General features: G+C 47.0%; 1 long non-coding RNA gene across 1 annotated transcript; it reads right to left on the bottom strand.

The window, feature by feature from the left end:
• Positions 1-273: 273 nt before the first annotated feature.
• LOC138565820 (uncharacterized) lies at positions 274-11,334 on the bottom strand. Its single transcript, XR_011301632.1, has 2 exons — positions 11,143-11,334; positions 274-623 (listed from the first exon to the last, which is right to left on the bottom strand). It is a non-coding gene; the product is annotated as an uncharacterized lncRNA (long non-coding RNA).
• Positions 11,335-21,967: the final 10,633 nt, after the last annotated feature.

Genomic DNA, 21,967 nt, shown 5'->3' with positions numbered 1-21,967 from the left:
TCCTACCTTTTGTCTTACCTTTCTGAAGGCAATCGCTGGAAGCAAGCAAGATGCTGGCAGGCTGGCTGGCAACTGGCAAGTGATCAGGTGCCACTGCCAGTCTGCCACTGCTGCTGGAGTAACGTCAGGGTGACTTTACTGAATGACTTTAGTGTTATTTATACAAATGTGCACATTTTCATTTAACATGGTCAACACTGTGCATACAGTGAAGATTCCCCCTGCTAATAGCGCAGGGAGCTCTTGATTCTATTAAAGACAAGGAGGCGAGCATTAAGCTTTCATCTTCTTTATTTTTCACTCTCCAGCAGTCTCAACAAATATAAACTTTGTAAAACTTTCCTTTAAAATTTAACATTTTGTTTTTGTTTTACAAAGAAACTTCAAGTCCCATCATTCCTGTAGTCCCACAGTCTCTGGCCATGTGACCTAGTCCTTCCTGTTCCTCTGTCCTTCCTCTTCTTTGACTGCTTGAACTGCAATCCTTCTTAACTGTGTAAAAACTGTCCAACTTGCTCTGAACTTCCTGCTTTGTGCTGGATTGGACTCTCACATTCGAACTTGCGAGCTTGTTCCAGATAACTGATCTAATCAGGATCTTCAGCTGTTCTTTTGCTCATCTCCTTATGCCAGGAAGAAACAAAATTGTGTATGTTAGGGCGGGGAATACACACCCTATTCTGGAAGAAATAGTCATGTTAATTATCAACAATGCATTACATCATTTACTTCATTAATTTGTGTATTCGGGACGGGAATTTAATGCTCGCCTCCTTGTCTTTAATAGAATCAAGAGCTTCCTGCGCTATTAGCAGGGGGAATCTTCATTCTATGTCAAGACGGAGGCGAGCATTAAGCTTGTTCAAAGCTTCGCGCCACTGTCTCTGCTATCACATTTATTGGTCTAAAATAAAACGTCCTGAACGTTGAACCGTTAGCCCAGTCACCTGCTTTCATGATGTCTTGTAATGCTGCACCTTGCCCTACTGCCTTCGAGGCCATAGCTCCTCTGACTGAATGTGCACCGAATTTGAATTGTCAATGCCTGCCAGATTCATGATGTCTCTGACCCATCTCGCTATAGTGGCTGTTGCTACTCCTCTATGTGGTTTCCTACGTGCTATTAATAGTTGGGTTATTCCCGCTGGCCTCACTTCCGCCGTCCTGTTCTCGTATTCCTTAATACATGATGCCCCGCACCACTTGGGATGTTCTTGCATATACGGGTAAGTGATAGTAGCAGAATCTGTCTTTGTTCTCCTGGCTATGTTGAATGTCACTCCCTCGGGGCCATAAGTCTTCCGATTGATCTCTAATGCTTTAACGTCTGCTACTCTCCTACATGATATCCAGCACAGGAGCATAGCAAGCTTACCAGACAACTGCGCCAGGGACAGATACCTATTGTTCGGCCAGCCTGCCAGAAATCTTAACACTATCGACATGTCCCATAGTGTGTCGTACTTTGGTTGCGGGGGTTTCCTAAATCTTATCCCTTTCAAGAGCCTTATCACAGCTATGTTTTCTCCCATTGGAACCCCTTCTATAGGCAGATGTCCTGCTGAGATTGCAGACCTATACACTCCTATAGTCCTGTAAGCTTTACCGTCTTGGAGCCGCTCTGCTAGGAAATGTATTATTTCGACTAGAGGGGCAGAAACGGGATGAATATTTCTCCTTCTGCACCACGACGCCCACCTATTCAAAGCTGCATCGTAGCTCCTTCTGGTAGAGGGTGCCCAAGACTCGGCGATGAGGCTCGCAGCCTGTGCCGAAATTCCTGGGAGATTCCAGCGTCTCCTGCTATCCTGCAAGCCATCAGCGGCAGTGTCCCCTTCACCCTCAGAGGGTCATATGACCCAGCCGGGTCCGTGAGCAGGCTCGCTTCTTGAGGTAGTAATCTCGGGCAGTCTATTAACAGCTCCATGAGCATCGGAAACCACACTTGCGATTTCCAGATCGGGGCTACTACTATGAGGCTCGCTGCCTCTCTGCGTACTTTCGCCAGTACCCTGCTAATCATTATAAATGGCGGGAAAGCGTAGAGTACTTGTTCTCTCCAGTCCTGCAGGAAAGCATCCGCTCCCACTGCCGCTGGGTCTAATCTCCAGCTGAAGAATCTCTCTTTCTGTGCGTTCAGTCTGGACGCAAACAGATCTGTGTGAATCGGTACCCACAGTTCTTCCAGCTGTCAGTATATGCTCTTCTCCAGCATCCAATCGCTGGAGTCTGATAGGTATCTGGAGTTCCAATGCGCTATAACATTCAGCGATCCCGGGAGGTACTCGGCTACCACTGAAATCCCCGATTCCAGGCAGGTGTGCCAAAAATCCTTGGCTATTTCTGCCAGTAATCTGGATCTCGTTCCACCTAAATGATTTATGTATTTGACTGCTGAAATGTTGTCCATCTTCAGCAGAATACAGGAGTTCACTCTCCCTTTGGTCAAAGCCTTGATCGCAAAAGATCCGGCTAATAGTTCCAGACAGTTGATGTGCAGCTGGAGTTCTTCCGCGCTCCACCTCCCCCCTGTCTGGAGATCCCTGCATCGGGCTCCCCAGCCTGCTCGGCTTTCATCCGACTCTATTATCTGATCGGGGCGGTCGCCGAAAATGGCTCTTCCGTTCCATGCTTCCATGTTCGCCAGCCACCACTGTAACTCCATCCTGAACTGTTGATCGATGTGTACTAAGTGGTGATACTGGAGGCCCTGCTGCAAATGTCTTATTTTTAACCTTTGCAGAGCTCGATAGTGAAGTGGACCCGGAAAGATTGCTTGTATCGAGGCTGCTAACAAGCCTACCACTCGTGCCACTGTGCGGAGGCATATAACTATTTCGTTGAGGCATGCTCTCAATTCTTTCTTTATGTCTCTTATCTTCCTACCCGGAATCTCTAGAGTTGCCGTTCAGGTATCTAACATGAATCCTAGGAATTCTATCCTCTTGGTTGGTATCATCTCCGACTTCTCCTTGTTCACTAGGAAACCTAGAGACGTCAGGAGTTTCGCCACCCAGTCGGCTTGGTAGAGGAGTGTTTCTTTGCAGCCGGCCATCAGTAGGATATCGTCCAGATATATGATCATACAAATCCCCTTCTAACTGATCGCTGCTGCTACTGGATTCATGATCTTTGTAAACACCCATGGCGCTGATGCCAGCCCAAAAGGCATTGTGGCGAATTGCCATAATTGCCCTCCCAGTCGAATGCCAGAAAGGGACGAAACTCCTTGTGGACTGGTACTGTCAGGTATGCATCTTTTAAGTCTATCCTTACTAGCCAGTCGTCTTGCCCGAGTGTATCCCTGAGCTGATGGGTCCCTTCCATCTTGAAATGGTTGTAAACTACCCATCTGTTCATGCTCTTTAGATTTATTACCGGTCTTACTTTGTCCTTTCGATGGACTAAGAACATATTGCTCACAAATTTTGGGTGTGTGACGCATCGCTCTATCGCTCGCTTCTCTGCTAGCTTCTGCAATTCTGCGTATAATAGCTTTTTCTCTATCTGCGTTGCGACGAGAGGGTGGGGTGTTTGGCTTTGGTAGGGGGTCCCTATGAACTCTATGTGCATGCCTTGTACTGTCTGAAGGACCCAGACATCGCTGGAAAGCGAGCGCCAGCTTTCCCAGAACATCGCTGTTCTCCCTCTCACTGGTGGGTATGCAGAAACTCTCACCTGTGGGGAAGTTGTGTCCTCTTCCCTGTCCTCTGCCTCTCCTCCCTCTCGGGAAGCGTCCTCATGGTGGGAAGAATGAGTCTGGTTGTCGGCTCTCCCAGTAGTTGTTTCTATTTCCTTGAGGCCTTCTGTACGATTGGAAACGACCGGCCGCTCGGCCTCTGAACCGACCGGTCCCACTGAAAACTGTTTCAGGAAAGATTTTCTTCATCGAGGCTTGCGCCTTTTCTAGGGAGGCGTAAGTTCCCACGAACCTCCCCATTTCTTTGCCGAATGTCACCGAATAAAAGGCCTTGCGCTGCCTCGCCTGCTTCATAAAACGACAGATCTCCTAGTTTCTTGTCTATTTTCAGCAGGAGGCCTCTTCTTTGCTCCGAAGAAATTGCGCAGTTCGCGTTGCCTAGAAGGCATACGGCTCTTTGCGCCCAGTTTGCTAGGACACCTGGGTCCACCTCTTCTCCGGTGTCCTTAGCCCGTTCTGCCAGGTCCATAATTTTCGCCAATTTTCACCAATGGACCCGCCATGTCCAGGATCTTTTCCTGGCAGCTTTTCCAATTAATTAATCAATAATTCTAGACTGAACCTCTCTGAAAACTTCTCCAGAAGGACATGCTCTTCGCCTGGACGGCAGAATACCAAATGGACATTCGACACCATCAAGCAGTCCCTAGCAGAAGCCAGGAAACTGGCCTACTTCAACCCGGACTAGCACACTAAAATTGTGGTCGATGCAAGCCCGGTGGGGCTAGCAGCCATACTCGCCATACTCGCCATACTCGCCTAGACCAACGGAATCGACACTCACACGAGGCACGTTGTGGCCTACACCAGCAGGGCTCTGGCACCCCCCCGAATCTGCGTACTCCCAGGTGGAAAAAGTGAGTCTGGTGGCAGTCTGGGCATGTGAACATTTTCACAACTTCATTATAGGAAAAAGATTCACCCTTATTACGGACCATCAAGCCCTATTGTCATTGTTTGGAAACCCACGAACAAAGATGCCCCCCAGAATTGAACGGTGGGGCATCTGCCTACAAGAATATGACTACCACATAATACATCGTCCGGGGGGTGAGCACAACCCAGCCGATTATCTGTCGAGACACCCTACAGGAAAGCCGACACCAAGACAGGGTTTAGTTTAGTTTATTATTTGATAATGCGCACCAAAACCCAGGGGTAGCCGGGCGCAGCAGTTACAAGAATATTTGAGCTTAGTTACATACAATAGTGCATACAGAACAAATGTTATTAACAATTTAGCAGGCATGTATAAGGGTACAGGAGGAGGGGGGTTCCTATACCACGAGGAAGTCAGGTCAGGGAACAGGAATGACAAAGTAGTTATTCACCGTGGGTAGCCAATGGTGAGTCCAGGCCAAGAGAGTTAGTTAGTTAGTTGGCGTTAGACCAGAGCCACTTTTTTACGTGGCGTCTAAAGCTCGAGTATGGTAGATTAGCTCTCAGTGCAGCGGGGAGGGCGTTTCATGTGCAAGCAGCTTTTACAGGGAAACTGGCTCCGCCTGTTTTTTTATCTAAATTTCGGAATCACAAGCAAGAGGTGGTTAGCTGCTCTCGTGTGGTATGTGAACGATTTTCTATTTAGTTTATCCGAAATGTATGGAGGTGCATTGTTGTTCAGTCCTTTGTTAGGGATAGTGTTTTAAGGAGGACTCTGTCGCTAATTTTCAGCCAGTGATGCTCTTTCCTAGTTTTGGATATGTGTGCTCTGCGAGGTATGTCCAGAGCTGCTCTAAGAGCATTATTTTGTAGTGTTTGCATTTTGTTTATGATAGACTTGCGGGCCCCCGAGTAGAGGGCGTTGCAGTAGTCTAATTTCGGCATTACTAGGGCGTTGGCTAATGTTATGCAGTTGGATTTGGAGAGTTAAGGTCTGCAAGCCCTGATTAATTTGCAAGTGTAGGCCGTCGACGATGCGAGGGCATTGGTTTGTTTTTTGAGAGAAAGTGTAGCGTCAAGGTAGAAACCTAGAGTTTTTACCTCAGTTGCCACTTTGATTAAATTGCCATCAATATTGAAGGCAAGGTAATTGGGACTGAGTTTTTTGAGGTTGGAGTCGGAGCCCAAGATCAGTATCTCTGTTTTGTCATCGTTCAGGCAGAGGCGTGTGAGGCCATCCATGCCTGAATGAGGAGATAAATCTTATTTACTAGAGCTGTATCTTCGACAAAGTTGCCAGAAAGTGGTATGAGGATCTGAGTATCGTTCGCATAGTTGGTGTATGTTATCCCCAGTCTGTCAAGTTTGTCGAAGAGTGGCTTAGTGAAGATATTATACATTGTGGGGGAGACACATGAACCTTGTGGGACACCACAGGTGATATGTATTGGGTCTGCCGAGGCTGAAGGGGAGAACACTCATCGTTCGGTTGGCCAAGAAGGATTGTACCCAAGCTATCGCTTCACTTGAGAAGTAGGCGGCAGACGCTAGGTGGTTGCATAACACTGCATGGTCCACCAGGTCAAAGGCCGCCGATAAGTCAAGGAGGAGGAGCATAGCTGTGTTGCCTTTATCCTTCAATTCGTCGATTTGAGTCTTAAGGGCAATTAGGGCCGTTTCAGTGCTGTGTAGTGGTCTGAAAGCAGATTGGCGTGATCCTAGTAATTGGTTTGTCTCTAGTTTTGTATCTGGAGGTAGGCTACTCTGTCGATGATTTTAAGGAGAAATGGTACCGTAATGATGGGCCTGTAATTAGTAGGGATGGCTGGGCCATGGGCCTGTTTTTTGAGGAGGGGCAGTTCCCAAGATTCTTTGAGGTTAGTGGGTACAGTGCTAGTTCTAAAGGATGCGTTAATTAGCTTAGCTATGAAGGGTGCTAAGTCTCTGGCTGCGTCCTTAATGACTTGTGCAGGGCAGCTGTCGCCTTGACAATTGGAAGGTTTCAGGGAAGATATCACCTTTTCAGTTTCCGCTATGGATATATTGGTGAATCTGAATGGTTCACAGTTGAATTGGGTGACTGTTCTAGGTGTATCAGGCAATTGGGTAGTCTGGGTTGCAGTGGCACTCAGGTAGGGTTTTTATTTAGCAATTTTAGATTGGAGAGTTGTAATTTTGTTCGCTAAGGCATTTTGGATACTTGTGCACCATTGTTTGTCCTTGGGAACGTTGTCAATGGGAGCAATCGGATTTTCCATTTCCCGAAGGATGGAAAAGAGTTCTTTCGAGTTGGAGTTAGCTTTGCTGATTCTCTTGTTGAATGTATCTTTTTTTAGTTTGAATTATTTCCTTCTTGTAATGTTTGGCAAGATTGTCAAGTAGAGTTTTATTCTCTATTGAGGGTGTGTGCCTCCGAATGGCTTGTAGTTTACGTTTTTGGGTTCGTAATTTTTTAAGATAGGGGGTAAACCATGAGTTAAGGTGGGCCTTTCGTTTACTTTTGCGTTCTTTGATAGGGGCAATGGCATCCAATGCTTTGGACATAGTATTGTTAAATGTCTCCACTAGCGTATTTGGATTAGTGTCAATAGTACTAGCTCTAAGATCTGGTAGGAGAAGCGGAATTATTTTTTCAACCGTAATGTCTCTTTTGCTTCTTGTATGCACAGGTGGAGCTGTTTCCAGGTTGGCTGGTTTAGGAGGCTCTATGGTGGATGAGAAGCAGATGAGGTGGTGGTCAGTCCATGTCTGAGGTAGTATATTAGAAATGGTGGTAGTGCAGTTTCTGTTAGCTATCCAGTCTAATGTGCGACCTTTCATGTATGTAGGGGCTAAGACTTTTTGGGTAAGGCCATGATCGGTTAGGATAGATTGGATAGAATGGGTCTGTTTATCCTCAACATCATTAAAGCCCAGATTAAAGTCGCCTAGCAGAAGGAGCTGGGTGGGGTCTTTGATGATGTTATTGAGGAGGCTGGATAGGTCTTCTTCAAAATTACCCAAATCGGCTTGGTGGTCTGTATACTGGAGGACCGTTAGGATACTGTTGTTTGAAATAGGAATTTTAGCCGAGAGAAGTTCGCAGGATGTGATTTCAGGGTGAGGGCAGAGTCTAGCAGCTAATTTAGTTTTGGAAATTATAGCAAGGCCACCTCCCCTGGAGTTGGGGCGATCGACTCTTAGTATATTGTAATTGTCGGGTATGGCAATCATGAGTGCGGGACTTGCGGCATCATGGAGCCATGTCTCAGTGATCGCAAAAAGATCTAAGTCAGCTGAGGCAAGTATGTCGGCAATTTCAGTATTATGTGCTACGAGGGATCTAGCGTTGATGAGGGCACCTGGCAGGGTGGAGGATATAGTTTTCCCCTTGTGTGATTCTAGGCGGGGGAAGGTTAGGCTTCTTCTGGACCTTCGGTTGGTCTATTTGTATCTTGGGTCGTCTATCTGCAGATCGGGTAGGCAAGTTGCAGTTGGGAGCAGTCATGATAGGATTGGCCCCTAGAGGAATAGTTCTTTTATTTTTAAGGTCATATAGACGGGGCAGTCTAGCTCTGAGCCGGATGTTTCTCTCTAGCAGGTTACATGGAGTGGTATTGAACTGGTCCATTGTTAAGATAATAGTTAGTATGGTCCAGAGGAGGGAGTAAAGTGCGTATAAGAGGTAGGTCTTAGAGATGCACAAAGTGGACAGTGGCATTAAGCGAAGGGGCTACTGGGTTTCGCAGTCCAGTAATGCCTAGGGTGTGCGCTGCACAGGGCTTCAAAGTTTGGCAATCCTAACATTGACTGAGAAGTACACAGCAGGCGCATCTGGATTTGGCCGTCTTATCTGTGCCTAGGATATACGCAATAGGAAGCATTTAACTTTGGCAGACCTGGCCGTGATTTAAAATACATGCAGCAAAAAGACAGCGAGATATGGCATTCTTAACAGTGGCTAAAATGCAAGCAGTGAAAAGAAGGCATCTAGATTTTGCAATCCTAATGGTGACTAACATGCGAATAACACAGAGACGTCTAGATTTGGCATTCCTGACAGTGGCTAAAATGCAGACAGCGAAGAGAAAGGCCTCCAAATTTGGCAAACCTAGAGGTGACTAACATGCACACAGCGATAGGGCATCTAAGTTTGGCAGGGTTAGTAGTCAGGGCATTTGGTGACATACAGTTGGATTATGCTACTATTATAAATTGGTCGAGTGGCCAGAAGGCGAGCAAATAGTCAGTCTAGGTACAATTGTAGGGGTACTCTGAGGACCATTACGTATATAATCAGGCAGGAAGAAGAATGCATAACATATTAAACATAGATAAGGGCTGTAAGCGTGATTTGTTAACACAGTTAGGCAATGTGCACTGTTAACAAGTAATAATAAGTAGAGGCACAATGCAGTGGTAGTGGCAGCTAACTTTGGGTATTGCATTAGGACGATAGGTCAGCAAAATAAAAATGCGGACAAGCACGATGTGGGGGAGTGAGGTATGACTCACGCCTGTGAGTTTAGGATGGCTTTGGTGACGGCATTGTATGTGGTGTTGCCACCCTAGGAAAAGGCGGGGTGGCACAAGTATCCATAAGGTTCAAGGGAGGAGTGCAGACACAGGTTTGTATGTCGTGAAATGGAATATATAAGCTATAAAGGGTGACATGGAATATATAAGCTATGTTACCAAAAGCACACTACCCCCAGGGTTATCATTAGAAACCGTCGCACTTGCGACAGCTGCTGATCCATCCATGGCCCTGGCGATTGAACTCACGGAACACAAGTGGAAAGACTACAAGAGATCGCTGTCAATGCATCCAGGGGCAAACCGAGACGAACTGGAGAGGCTCGCAAGAATCCAATCCGAGCTGGCTGTAAAAGACAAACCCATACTCCTCAGAGGGTGCAGAATAGTAATCCCAGCGGCCTTGCGATCAGAAATAATTAAGACAGCCCATGAGGGACACTGAGGAGCAGACAACACCAAATGTCAACTACGCTGCCATATGTGGTTCCCCTTCCTTGACGCCCTAGTCGACCGGTGGGATAGGCATTGCATGGCGTGCCAGTGCACGACCAGAGCCGAAACACCAGTACCCCTACTGCTGACACAGATACCAGAACATCCATGGGAAACAGTGGTGGTAGACTTTTATGGTCCCCTAGAATCAGGGGAATACCTACTTTTATTCATGGATGAACATTCAAGGTTCCCAATTGCAAAAAGATCATCCACAGCCTTTGCACAAGTCGCAGTAATCTTCGATGAAGTTGTGTAGAGAATGGGGCATACCGGACGTTATCAAGTCAGACAATGGCCCGCCCTTCTGCGGCCACGATTTCACGACATTCGCCAAGTACTTAGGGTTCAAGCACCAGAAGATAACACCCCTGTGGCCCCAGACGAACGGGATAGCCGAGAGATTCATGTCATCGAATAAAAAGATGTTGCAAAGAGCCAGACTGGAAAATGTTGATCCACACCAAGCCTTATGTAGGAGGATATTATCAAAATACGCCTCATGAAGCCACAAACAAGACCCCGGCCGAACTCATGGTAAAGTACCAAGTTCGCACACGAATCATACACTATCCGATAAACAAACCAGAAACAGATCCACAAATCCTATGGAGAGATGCAGAGAAGAAGGAACGAGCCTGCATCCAAACAGATGAAAGACGAGGAGCGCGTCCAAAGGACTTTCAATTAGGAGACGAGGTACTGGTGCAACAGTCAACAGTTAAGAAGACTAAGTCAAGATTCGCCCCACAGACACTACAAGTCACGGCCATCAAAGGAACAATGGTGACTGCTGAAAATGAAGAACGACAAATAACACGGAACAGCTCAAAATTCAAGCTTGCAACAACCACGGAAAATGAGAGACGTCAGCCTCCAGATCCTGAACCAATGTCAATAGATTCTCGAGACACACTGTGGACACCTCCAAGATTCTCCCCTCGTCCAGGAATGAAGAGAACAGAGAAGCCTGATGAGGATCCAGGAGAAGGCACTAGCAGTCGTGCCCAACGAGCCGTGAAGAAGCCAGCACGCCTGGTTGAAGAGTGCTGAGAACGTTGTAAGGACATTTCGTCCGGGGTGATGTTAGAGTGTTTGTGTCTCCTTAAGAGAACGACACCATGTCACGTGAGACGTAGCATGTAAGGGGGAGGGGGTGCAAAGGAGAATGGGAAATCCCCCCTCACTAACGTGACAGGGGGTTTAGATTCTATTAAAGACAGGAGGCGAGTATTATGCATTTCCATCTTTACTCTGAAACCACAGCAGCAAAGAAAAAGCTTTACAAACAAAATGTTTCAACAACAGAACTAGATAAGAGTTCAATGTCCATGCATAGGGACCTCCCCAAACCATCATGGAGGACAGGTCATGCCCTGCAGGGAACCAATGAGCAGGGACCCTCCTCTATATATATATATATATATATATATATATATACACATTACTCTAACCCCAACCCCTCTTTCTGCAGCTGTCTTGCACCAGACGTCCAATGAAACGGTTGAACTGCGTAGCGCGGAGAAAGGATCTAGAGAAACTGGAGATCTCACCTTCCCACAGCCTGAATCTATGACGAAGTTCTTCTGGATAGGACTTCTCACCCAAATCTGAAACAATATGAAATATAACAGGGTGGGTGGGTGGAAGCAGAACAGCCAATACAAAGGGAGGGTGGGTGGGATAATACTCGCCTCCTGTCTTTAATAGAATCTAAACCCCCTGTCACGTTAGTGAGGGGGATTTCCCATTCTATGGCATGACAGGAGGCTTCATATTATGCAAGTTCAAAGCCCTTGCATCCCAATCCAAATCCCACCCTGAGCAATACACTAGTGATAAAATACAATTATTATTCCTCATATTATTCCCATGACCAAACGGCTGCTTTGACAATTCCCTCCCCCAGGAGAGCATCTTAAACACTATAGCATCTTCCATTGAAGGACCAAGGAGCAATTAACTCCCTTTCTCTGCAAATCTACTTAATCCATATGGCCCAAGGGTAAGAGACCCCGCAATAATGTTCCCACAGGAAAGCAGCTGAGAGGTATTTAGGGGTTAAGTCCAACTTAAGCATTTATAAACACTTAAAAACGTACACATTAGAAAATGACCCAGACCTGGATAATAAATGGAGGAAACCCTATGGGTACCCAATCGGGCACTAAATCCTGACCCCCGGGAGAACATGCCACTGTCCATATCTAAAGGGCTGAAACAGGAGATGTACTTTAACAGGAAAGAAACTCCACATGGATAACTTTGAAAACCGTTGTAGCACAGACAAGCCTTACTTGAAAAAACAAAGATGTGGTAATACCAGATGATATAATCGAAGCCGATAAGAAACACCTAGTCAAGGTGGAACCCCAAAACCAATGGACCTGAAGGTCCCGCGCACCAAGTACTGCCAACCACCGTTTTCACCCTTAGCGACCATGTTTCGCTGCGATAATGGCAGTAAAGTGCAATCGTTGCCATGTAAAGTAGCCTTCGTAGACCGTTCTACCAGAACAACCTATTTCCGTTAAGGGAGAAACAGAAGCAAAATCTTATCACATACCCATTCACTGAATAGCCGCCATCTAAAGAAAACAGGCTTATTAAAGGCTTTCCAAAAGTCCTTGACGACCCAGATAGTGCACTGCGCAAAGAACTTCTGAAGCCCCAGGAAGAGATGAAAATATATTCTAATGAATAACAGAGGAACCATAAGAGAGAAGTGAAGGGCAGGGATAGAGAAAGGTGGATAGGGATGACACTAGACAACATGCACCGTAAAATGCTATAGGGATGGGAACCATCCCCCTCCCGAGAAGGCCCCAAAAGGAACCGAGCAATCCCGGAGGAACCGTCCGAAGACAGTGGACTGGCATCCACCTTCTCACAAGGAAAAGAGATTACCCAATTGGAACTCCAACCGTACCAGATTGAGGCCAAAGAGAGCTAATAATGTAGCTTTCATAAAGCGCTACAAACCATCAGTCATCTGAGCCCTGCTTGTTATAACACACGGTGTGTGGAGCTCATTTATCGATCTCGCAAGTATGAAAGGCTGAGTGTGGCTCTGCCCATTGGATCCTGCATCAGCAGGCTTTGCACAGATGTTAAAGCGAGTGATGCACTTGCTGAGTTATCGGACCGACATCCTGATTGACAATATGTTGCTCCAGTCACGGCGCTAACTGGAATTGATCTTAGAGAAAGGCTCTTGTGTGTAACAGGGTTAGGTAACTGTTCCAAAGGCTGATCTAAATGCGAGAGCAATAGATTCTCGCGGGGTGCTTGGAACAATGACACTGAAGGAGCTGGCCCTCTGCCCATCTAGGTTAACTAGCTAAGGGAAAAAAAAAAAAAATCACCCTTTCCAGGGGAGAAAACTGCTAACTCCTTACTTAAGTACAGTCTATCATCCCAAAGGATAAGATGCAGAGTTATAATGACGTGCCTAAAACCAAGAACAAACTCTGTGATTGCGGAAGGGACATCTCTAACTGTATCCAAGAAACAAATATATATATATATATATATATATATATATATATATATATATATATATATATATATATATACACACACACACACACACACACTCACTCACTCACTCACTCACTCACTCACTCACTCACTCACTCACTCACTCACTCACTCACTCACTCACTCACTCACCCTCGGTGAGTTATCACCTTCTTCATTAACTTGGTGACACCAGGGGCTGAAGGGAAAGGCCAAACCGAAAGGGAGGGACAATGATAAGAGTGAACCCATCAGTAGAACTGACGCGGAAACTCCTGAGGGGAGGAATAATGGAGGAAACCCCCCAACACTAACCCTCGAGGTCTAATACGACCATACCATCTGCCAGGAGACAGGAAACAATGAGCATAACAATACTTCCATTTAAAGAGTGCCATGAATATATGTTAAAATGTGTAAAATACTTATTATTAGAAGTATCCTATATGTCCACTCCCAATTAGTGAGAGCATATTTATCTCATTCATAATTGAGAAACCGCGAGGGAGGTTGTTATCACCGCCCCTTCTAAAATGAGGGCAAGGGAAAAACTGACAGAGGAAGAGCACAAATAGGATCCTTGTTAACCCACAGCAACCCCCAGGGGTTTGAGATGAACATCATCTACGAAAAACCTAGTGAACACCAAAGGCATTACAGGAGATATCCTATGACTAGCAGGACTGCTGTCGGCACAATCCTTCCAAAGGAACAAAAAACACCGTGCTCAAGCCCCTCGAGCAGAGGAGTAACTGTGCGCACTTCTTGATGCACCTTCTACCGGATAGGTAGACTCAGGAAAACCTCCAAAGGCGCTGCTTCCTTCTCCTGAGGGGCAAGATCTTAATAAAGCCACATGTTCAATAATAATTTGAGATGAAATTGCACGGGTAAGGGCGTAGGTCATTCTGTGGCCGTGAAGGTTTTCCATCGAAGCCGAGCAGGCAATTGCTCTTATAATCCAGTCCTTCATGATCCGCACATTTTCAAGTGCTAGTATTATAATCCGAACCTGGATTGTATAGTTTAACCTCTCAGAGGAGTGCGTTGCCCTTGAGCCATCCCTTCTCACAAGAGGGGTAACTACGCCGCTCCGTAAGAGCAGAGGCGCCGTCGTTGCCGAGCAGGCAAACGGATCTCGATCAAGTAGCCCAGTACTTGCACATCAAATAGTGAACATAGAGGTTACATCCCTCTTTAGCCAGTGAGCAAACTGGGTTATACATGTCCTAAAAAACCCAGATACCCTCTTCCTTCGTAGGGTCCTACCCCTTATGTCCCCTAGGGCAAAGAAGGATACCCAGGACTGTGCAATCAATGTCGACAGGGTTAGCTCACAAAACAAGAGGATTGCACTGTCTCCCAAGACCGCCCCCCTGATGAGGTTCTTAACGCCTCATGAAGGCAAGTAGGGTCCGCCAAATTAACTGACACAGAAAACAAGGACCATGTATTAGGGGAGATATATATTAAGAAAACAGGATATGAGGAACAGACCAGAACTGTAGGTACACCCCCTAACCTGCGAACTTAACCCCTTCAGGGGAGGAGAAACCTAAAGGAAAACGGACTGAGTTGTCCTGAACTTACCTAACGGAAAAAGAGAGAGAGAGGGGTAATTAAGCAGACATTTCTTTTCCCCCGTAAAGGCACATGAAATATCATTCTAGTACAGGATTGTGCCTGAATGATGGCTGGATAGGAAGGCCCAAGCCCCCTTTAGGTCATTTAACAACCTCCTCCACCAACCCCTGTCTTTTCTTTGAAGGATAAAGTGAGAAAACAAATAAAACAAACAAAATAGTTGTTTAAACAAAGAGAAGCGGCAATGCTTCACACACAGCTTAACCATTGCTGTGTCAAAGGAATACGCCAGCAAGCAAGCGCACCACAAGCTGCTTACCCGAGCAGGGTATGGAAGTCAGCAGCACGCCAGGGAAGAACCCTCGCATCCAAACTCAGGTGAAACCTGAAGCCGAGCAGGCAGCGGCACTCAAAATAAAGGTGCTGAAATTCTGACGCAAGATACACTTGGTAGCATTTTGTATTTCATTTCTAAAATGTAAAGGTGGTGCATGGCGCTCCCCTCACCTGCGCTTCAGTAAGCAAAGCTGTTGCCAGGGCGCGCATGGGGATTGAAATGGGAGACCCATATGTGGAAGCCTGCACCTTTCCCATAAGGATTACTTTAAAGGGAAAAACCCCTTTTATCTCATTTGGTATAAAGTGAACAATTTAGCATTCATAAGTCAGCAATTATATATATAGCGCTACAAACCCACAGGTATCCAAGCGCTGCTCAACCCTACCCCTGGGTCAGGGCAGCGTATAAGAAAGGAAAATTCCCTTATGGATTAATTCAAAAATTTGACATTCATAATTCAGCATAAAAAGATTTAAATTTGTTTTTAAATCATGCCAAGGATGTTCCAGACCTTGGATTAGAACTCAGGTCTCCAGCATTCCAAGACCAAGCACTTACCATTTGAGCCACTGGTGGCTGTACTAGCTACAGGAGAAAAAAGCGCTGCTCAGCCCTACCCCTTGGCTGTGCGTGCGAAGTCCGAAGCAAAGGCTTCAAAGACCTGTGCTGACAAAGACTCTCAAAATAAAAGAAAACATAACTGGGCGCACTAGGCACACCAACCCACGCGTGACAGGCCTGTAAGCAACAGCTTCTAAATGGGCCTCACGCGAAAAATAAACAAGATAAACAAAGGGTGTGGACGGGAGGTCTGAAGCCCAGGCTTCAAAGACCCAGCACAGCTGACATTCTGTACATAAATCACGCTGGACAGGCCTGAAGCTAAAGCTTTAGCGTCCACAAGGGCCCATGCGACTGCTCGCATTATCTCAGAAAGAAAGTAAAATAAACACACAGCTCGGCGCTGCCAGGCGCCCCAAACCAATAAAAGGAACCATACTGCAGGAAGAAGCACGGGCGCTCGAGGCCCATTAATTCTGTTAGACGCCACAAAGTAAGTGGCCGTTCAAATAACACAGCAAATAAATTTAAAATAAGGAAACACAATTTTCCAAAGTGAAAGCCGCAAGGCACACATATATATGCAACACCAATTAATATGGCAAACACTGACTAACATGTAAGACACAACTGAAAGGGGTGACTTAGCTCTGTGGTGTCAGCAGCAAAGAAAGAGGGGTTGGGGTTAGAGTAATGTATATATATAGAGGAGGGTCCCTGCTCATTGGTTCCCTGCAGGGCATGACCTGTCCTCCATGATGGTTTGGGGAGGTCCCCATGCATGGACATTGAACTCATCTAGTTCTGTTGTTGAAACTTTTTGTTTGTAAAGTTTTTTTCTTTGCTGCTGTGGTTTCAGAGTAAAGATGGAAATGCATAATATGAAGCCTCCTGTCATGCCATAGAATGTCTAATCCCCCACACTAGCGTGAGATGGGGGTTTAGATTCTATAAAAGACAAGGAGGCGAGTATTATGCATTACAATCTTTACTCTGAACCACAGCAGCAAAGAATAAAAAACTTTGTAAAACGAATTTTTTTCCAATAAACATAAAGTTATAACAATGCAATGGGAAACATCCTAGTCCAACATGGTGGGCAGGTCATGCCCTGGGGGTAGCCAATAGGGAGCGAGCCAGTCCCAATATAGGTCCATTCCTTTAATAACTCCCCCTCTTTCTGACGCTGATCTGTCTCACACGACCACCGAACACCTTCTCCACGTAGAACGAAGAACAAACTCCCATGGAGACGCCGGGGCTGAAACCTTCTGCAACCTGGAGCTCAATCTCCCACTTCCTCCTGCATCGAAGTCATCAACTGCCCTCTGAAACAACAACCGACACCAGTAAGGGTGGGTGGGTGGGTGGGTGGGATAATACTCGCCTCCTTGTCTTTTATAGAATCTAAACCCCCATCTCACGCTAGTGTGGGGGATTAGACATTCTATGGCAAGACAGGAGGCTCATATTATGCAAGTTCAAAGCCCTTGCATTACATTCACCGTCCAGGAGTCCCGGATGACCGCCATAGAGTCTTGCGACAGGCCTCTGAAGCACCAGGAAGAGCTGAAATCTTCCAAGCCATAAGGGCAAGGTGTCCCTGCGAGACCAACTCGTGAGGGAGACCCTCTGGATCCACTAGCAACAGGGGATCGCGAGGGAGAAGACGGGGAATATCTATTGCCAATTCTAGAAGGGCCGGGAACCACACTTGAGAAGGCCAAAAGGGGGTAACCAGAACCAGAGACACCGCCTGAGTGCGAACCTGGACCAGAACCCGGGCTATCATTGCAAAGGGAGGAAAGGCATACCCCAACTGACCCGACCAATCCTGGAGGAAAGCGTCAGTGGCTAGAGCTAACGGATCTGGTCTCCAACTGTAAAACCTGGGAACTTGACAATTCAGTCTGGAGGCAAACAAGTCTATCATCAGAGGACCCCAGAGGGACTCTATGCGGGCGAAAAGAGACCTGTTCAGCATCCAATCGCTCCTTTCCTCCTACGTTGCTGACTCCTGGAAGGTATTCCGCTTTCAAGAGAATATCCCTGTCGAGGCAAAAATGCCAAAACTCTCTCGCCAAATCCGCCAAGACTTTGGACCTGGTACCCCCCAGGTGATTGATGTACCTCACCGCAGATATGTTGTCCATGCGGAGGAGAACACAACAATTTCCCTGATCCTTGAGGAGACTCCGAACAGCAAAAGACCCCGCTAACAACTCTAGGCAATTGATATGGAGTAGTTTCTCTGACTCTGACCATTTCCCTCCCGTGGAGACCTGACCCAATCTGGCTCCCCAACCCGATCTGCTCGCATCTGACTCCAGAACGACATCCGGCGATGGGCCAAAAATTGCCTTGCCATTCCAGGCCTCCATGTGCCTGAGCCACCACAGAAGTTCCAACCTGGCCTCTGGCGGCAATTCCACCATTTGGGAGTAAGAGAGACACTTGCGCAAATGCTTGGCCTTTAAGCGTTGCAGTGCTCTGTAATGTAGGGGAGCAGGGAAGATAGCCTGAATGGATGCCGACAACATCCCTACAACTCTGGCCAACTGCCTGAGGGAGATCCTCGCTCTCCTGAGGAGTAGACGAATTTCCTTCTTTATCTTGGACAGTCTGCTGTCTGGGAGAAGAAGGATGCAAAGCTTTGAATCTATATTGAAGCCCAGAAATTGGATACATTGCGTAGGCTTCAATATGGATTTTTTTACATTTATCACAAAACCTAGATCCTGTAAGAGGGTCACAGTAAATTTCAGATGAGAACACAGAGTTTGATAATTCTGGGCTAGGAGCAACATGTCGTCCAGATAAACTATGATCCGAATCCCCCTGGATCTGAGAAGAGCCATCACAGGGCGCATGAGCTTGGTGAAACACCATGGGGCCGAGGACAGGCCAAACGGAAGGGATGCAAACTGCCACACCCGACCCCCCCACTGAAACTGAAGATACTCCTGATGTGGGGGAAAGACGGGAACCACTAGGTAAGCGTCCTTGAGGTCCAATTTGACCATCCAGTCTGCAGGGAGAAGAGTATCCCTGAGTAAATGAATTCCCTCCATCTTGAAGTGGTGATAAACCACAAAAGAGTTGAGAGCTTTCAGGTTGATTACTGGGCGAAACCCCTGGTCCGGTTTCGGAACTAGAAAAATGGTACTCAGGAACTGAGAGGCCCTGTAAGAGGCCGGGACTACCGCCCCTTTGGAGATGAGATCCCGTGCCTCCCCATCTATAAGGGATTGTTTGACTTCGTCGAACACCAAAGGAAGGGGAAAGGACAACTGGCAAGGAGGGGCATAGAACTCTATCTGATAACCCTGAATCGTTTGTAGCACCCAAGGATCCGAAGTGAGAGCCTCCCACTGTGGAAGGAACCTGGCTAGTCTGCCACCTAAACTTTTGAGGGAAAAAACTTTTAGCACCTCGGAAATTACCTGATGGCCCTCTTGATCTTCCGGCTCCCCTGCCGGCACGTCCTCTCCAACTGGAGTTTTGTTGCGGATAGAACTGATTATGTGCTCCTCGAGCAGAGGAGGTATGTTATGCGCCACGGGGCGCAAACTGGCAGGGGCGGGAGGAGCCCTGGGAAAAACGGCCGGAGGAGCGGGCTCTACCTCGCCCAGCCTTGTTAAAAACCTTTGGGGCAAAAACCTTTTTTATATTAACCTGCGCTTTGTCCAGCGCTGTAAATGTGTGAACATAAGCTGACAAATCTTTCAGGAAAGAATCCCCAAACAAATTACCCTGAGCTGCAGGGCCACCTTCCCTCTCCGACATATCTGCCAGTTTGGAATCCAACCTCATTAATAATGATTTTCTCCTCTCCCTACATATGGAGGCATTAGCATTGCCGAGCAGGCATACCGTATGTTGGATCCAACCCCTTAATGCGTCAACATCTATCGGGGTATTAGAGGATGCCGCCTCTTCTGCCATTTCAAAAATCTGCGTGACTGGACCCAGGATGTCCAATAGTCTGTCTTGACAACTACGCCACGCTTTATCGACCCCCTTCTTGGGGTCCTTCCCTTTCTGGGAAAGAAAAGCCGCCATAGACTGGTCTATTTCTGGCGCTAGAGCTACCTTGTCGGCGAGCAACGGTCTAGGACATTTCGCCCGTAATTTATTACGATCCTCTTTGGCCATAGGGCGCCGGATCCAGAACTTGAGGAAAGAGGAAACCTCCTCAGAGGGTTGCCACTCAGCAGACCTGGGGTGTTGAATCAGGGCAGGATCAAAGAAAGGTACACCACTACCATCCAGCAGGGGACCCCCTTGAGGGGCTACCGAGGTCACCTTCCTTTTTTGCCTCTTAGGGGGCGAATCAGAATCCTCTGCACTGTCAGAGGATGAGACATCAATAGGGGGCTCCACCGGCGCGAAAGGCGCGGGGCCGGTCAGGGGGTGGAAGAGATAGGTCGAGATTCTTCCCACCCACGCTTTAAATTACCCTTAGGGGAAGCAATAGGAGATATGGCCACTAGGGGACTGAGTTGTCCCTGGGTATGTTTAGTTTTAACTTTACATTTTCTGGGTGCCTGGGACGCCACAGATGGGACAGCGTCCTGGGAGGGATGAAAATCCGCAATGCGGGTAATCAATCTGTCAAAGGCTGACGCCAAAGTATTATTCAAATCAGTTAAAGCGGAGTCCAAAGAGGACTGAATAGCTTGTGCCACTAAAGGCTGGGAATGACAGGCTTGATCCCCAATGTTTTCAAGAACCTTCTCACTTTTTTTGGCAGTGCGCACTTGAGTGCTGGCATCTGCAGAGGAGGGAAGCACTCCTTTGTCCATGACAGCACCAATTTCTTTGGTAAAATAGATATAAATATATATATATACCGTTAATTAAACACAGCCGGGTCAAAGCTGCACTCACACAAGCCGAGCAGGCTGTAAGGACTCAAGTTAATAGTGTGCCACAAACCTCAGGTAAGGGCCACCAAGGCAGAACATGGGCAGTGTCTGAATTCCCACAGACAAACACGCGAGCAGCGTGTGAGGGCAAAGAAGCAAAATTTTACCATACAAAACAACTGTAAAACTATTACCAATTTATAACAGAAAATGGAACATATTACGGAAAAAATAAATATATATACATTTTTTGTGGCGGATCTGCTAAACCTGCCTTTCACTAGCAGCACGCTTACCGCGTGTGCCACAGAGCTCCTTAGGCAACGCGCGTCGTCCGTCAGAATGTAACTGTTCTGAGCCGGTCGACGCGCGCAACAAACAAAGCAAATGCTCGCGGCCTCACAACAGGCGCACGAGTAAATAGAACGCTGCAGCGTTCCCCAAGGAAAGGTCACGAAGAGTGCCACACAATGCGAGCGAACGCCACGCTCGAATAAATCACCTCAGGTGAACGCGGGCGAGATAAACAAACGCTCCGCTTGCCTGCTTGAGGAAAGTCGCAGCATATACAATGTAACAAGAAAAAAGAAACGTGTTCTCCCAAACGCTGCTTCCTGAAACCAAGTGATACAAGTAACACTTTGAACACACAGTCTAAGAGAAAACCGGAGGTGTGACTTAGCTGTGGGTCAGCAGCAAAGAAAGAGGGGAAGTTATTAAAGGAATGGACCTATATTGGTACTGGCTCGCTCCCTATTGGCTACCCCCAGGGCATGACCTGCCCACCATGTTGGACTGGGATGTTTCCCATTGCATTGTTATAACGTTATGTTTATTGGAAAAAAATTTTTTTACAAAGTTTTTTATTTTTTGCTGCTGTGGTTCAGAGTAAAGATTGTAATGCATAATATGAGCCTCCTGTCTTGCCATAGAATCAGATTTGTATGTACGCCAATAAAGTAAGACGTGCAATCCAACTCGGTGTGTCTGTCCTTAATTTCGTATGCCCCCTCCAGGTATAAGACCTTGTAACCAGCGGACTCACCGCCAAGCCTCCTGCACGCCCATTCGTTTCAATGGGCCTCTCACCCGCCAAAAATAAAATCGGGTGCTTTCACCCGCCTTTGCGACACAAATGGTTGAGAGCTATGGCAAAGGCCCATTCCTTTAAGTGATTCTGAGAGCACATTCATTTGTTTGTTTATTCATTCATTCAATCACTGAAACTTGGCAGCAATGGGGAAGTGAACATTTGCCTGTGGATTATTGTTGTGTTTCTTGAATTGCCCCTGAGGCGCCACTCAGGAGTATCCTGAGCACGCGCAGAAATGTCTGAGCACTGAGCATGCGCAGCCACTTTCTGATCACGTGCCTGCAGTTACGCGCAGGAGACTTCCGGGTTAGGTGCATGGAGCATGCGCAGACGCTTGCTGAGTACTGAGCATGCGCAGGAGAGAGACTGCAGGGTTAGGTGCATGGAGCATGCGCAGGCGCTTGCTGAGTACT

Source organism: Ambystoma mexicanum, chromosome 2p (genome assembly GCF_040938575.1).
Source record: "Ambystoma mexicanum isolate Mex_15411 chromosome 2p, UKY_AmexF1_1, whole genome shotgun sequence".
NCBI lineage: Eukaryota > Metazoa > Chordata > Amphibia > Caudata > Ambystomatidae > Ambystoma > Ambystoma mexicanum.
This window is presented reverse-complemented; position numbering and strand designations above follow the sequence as displayed.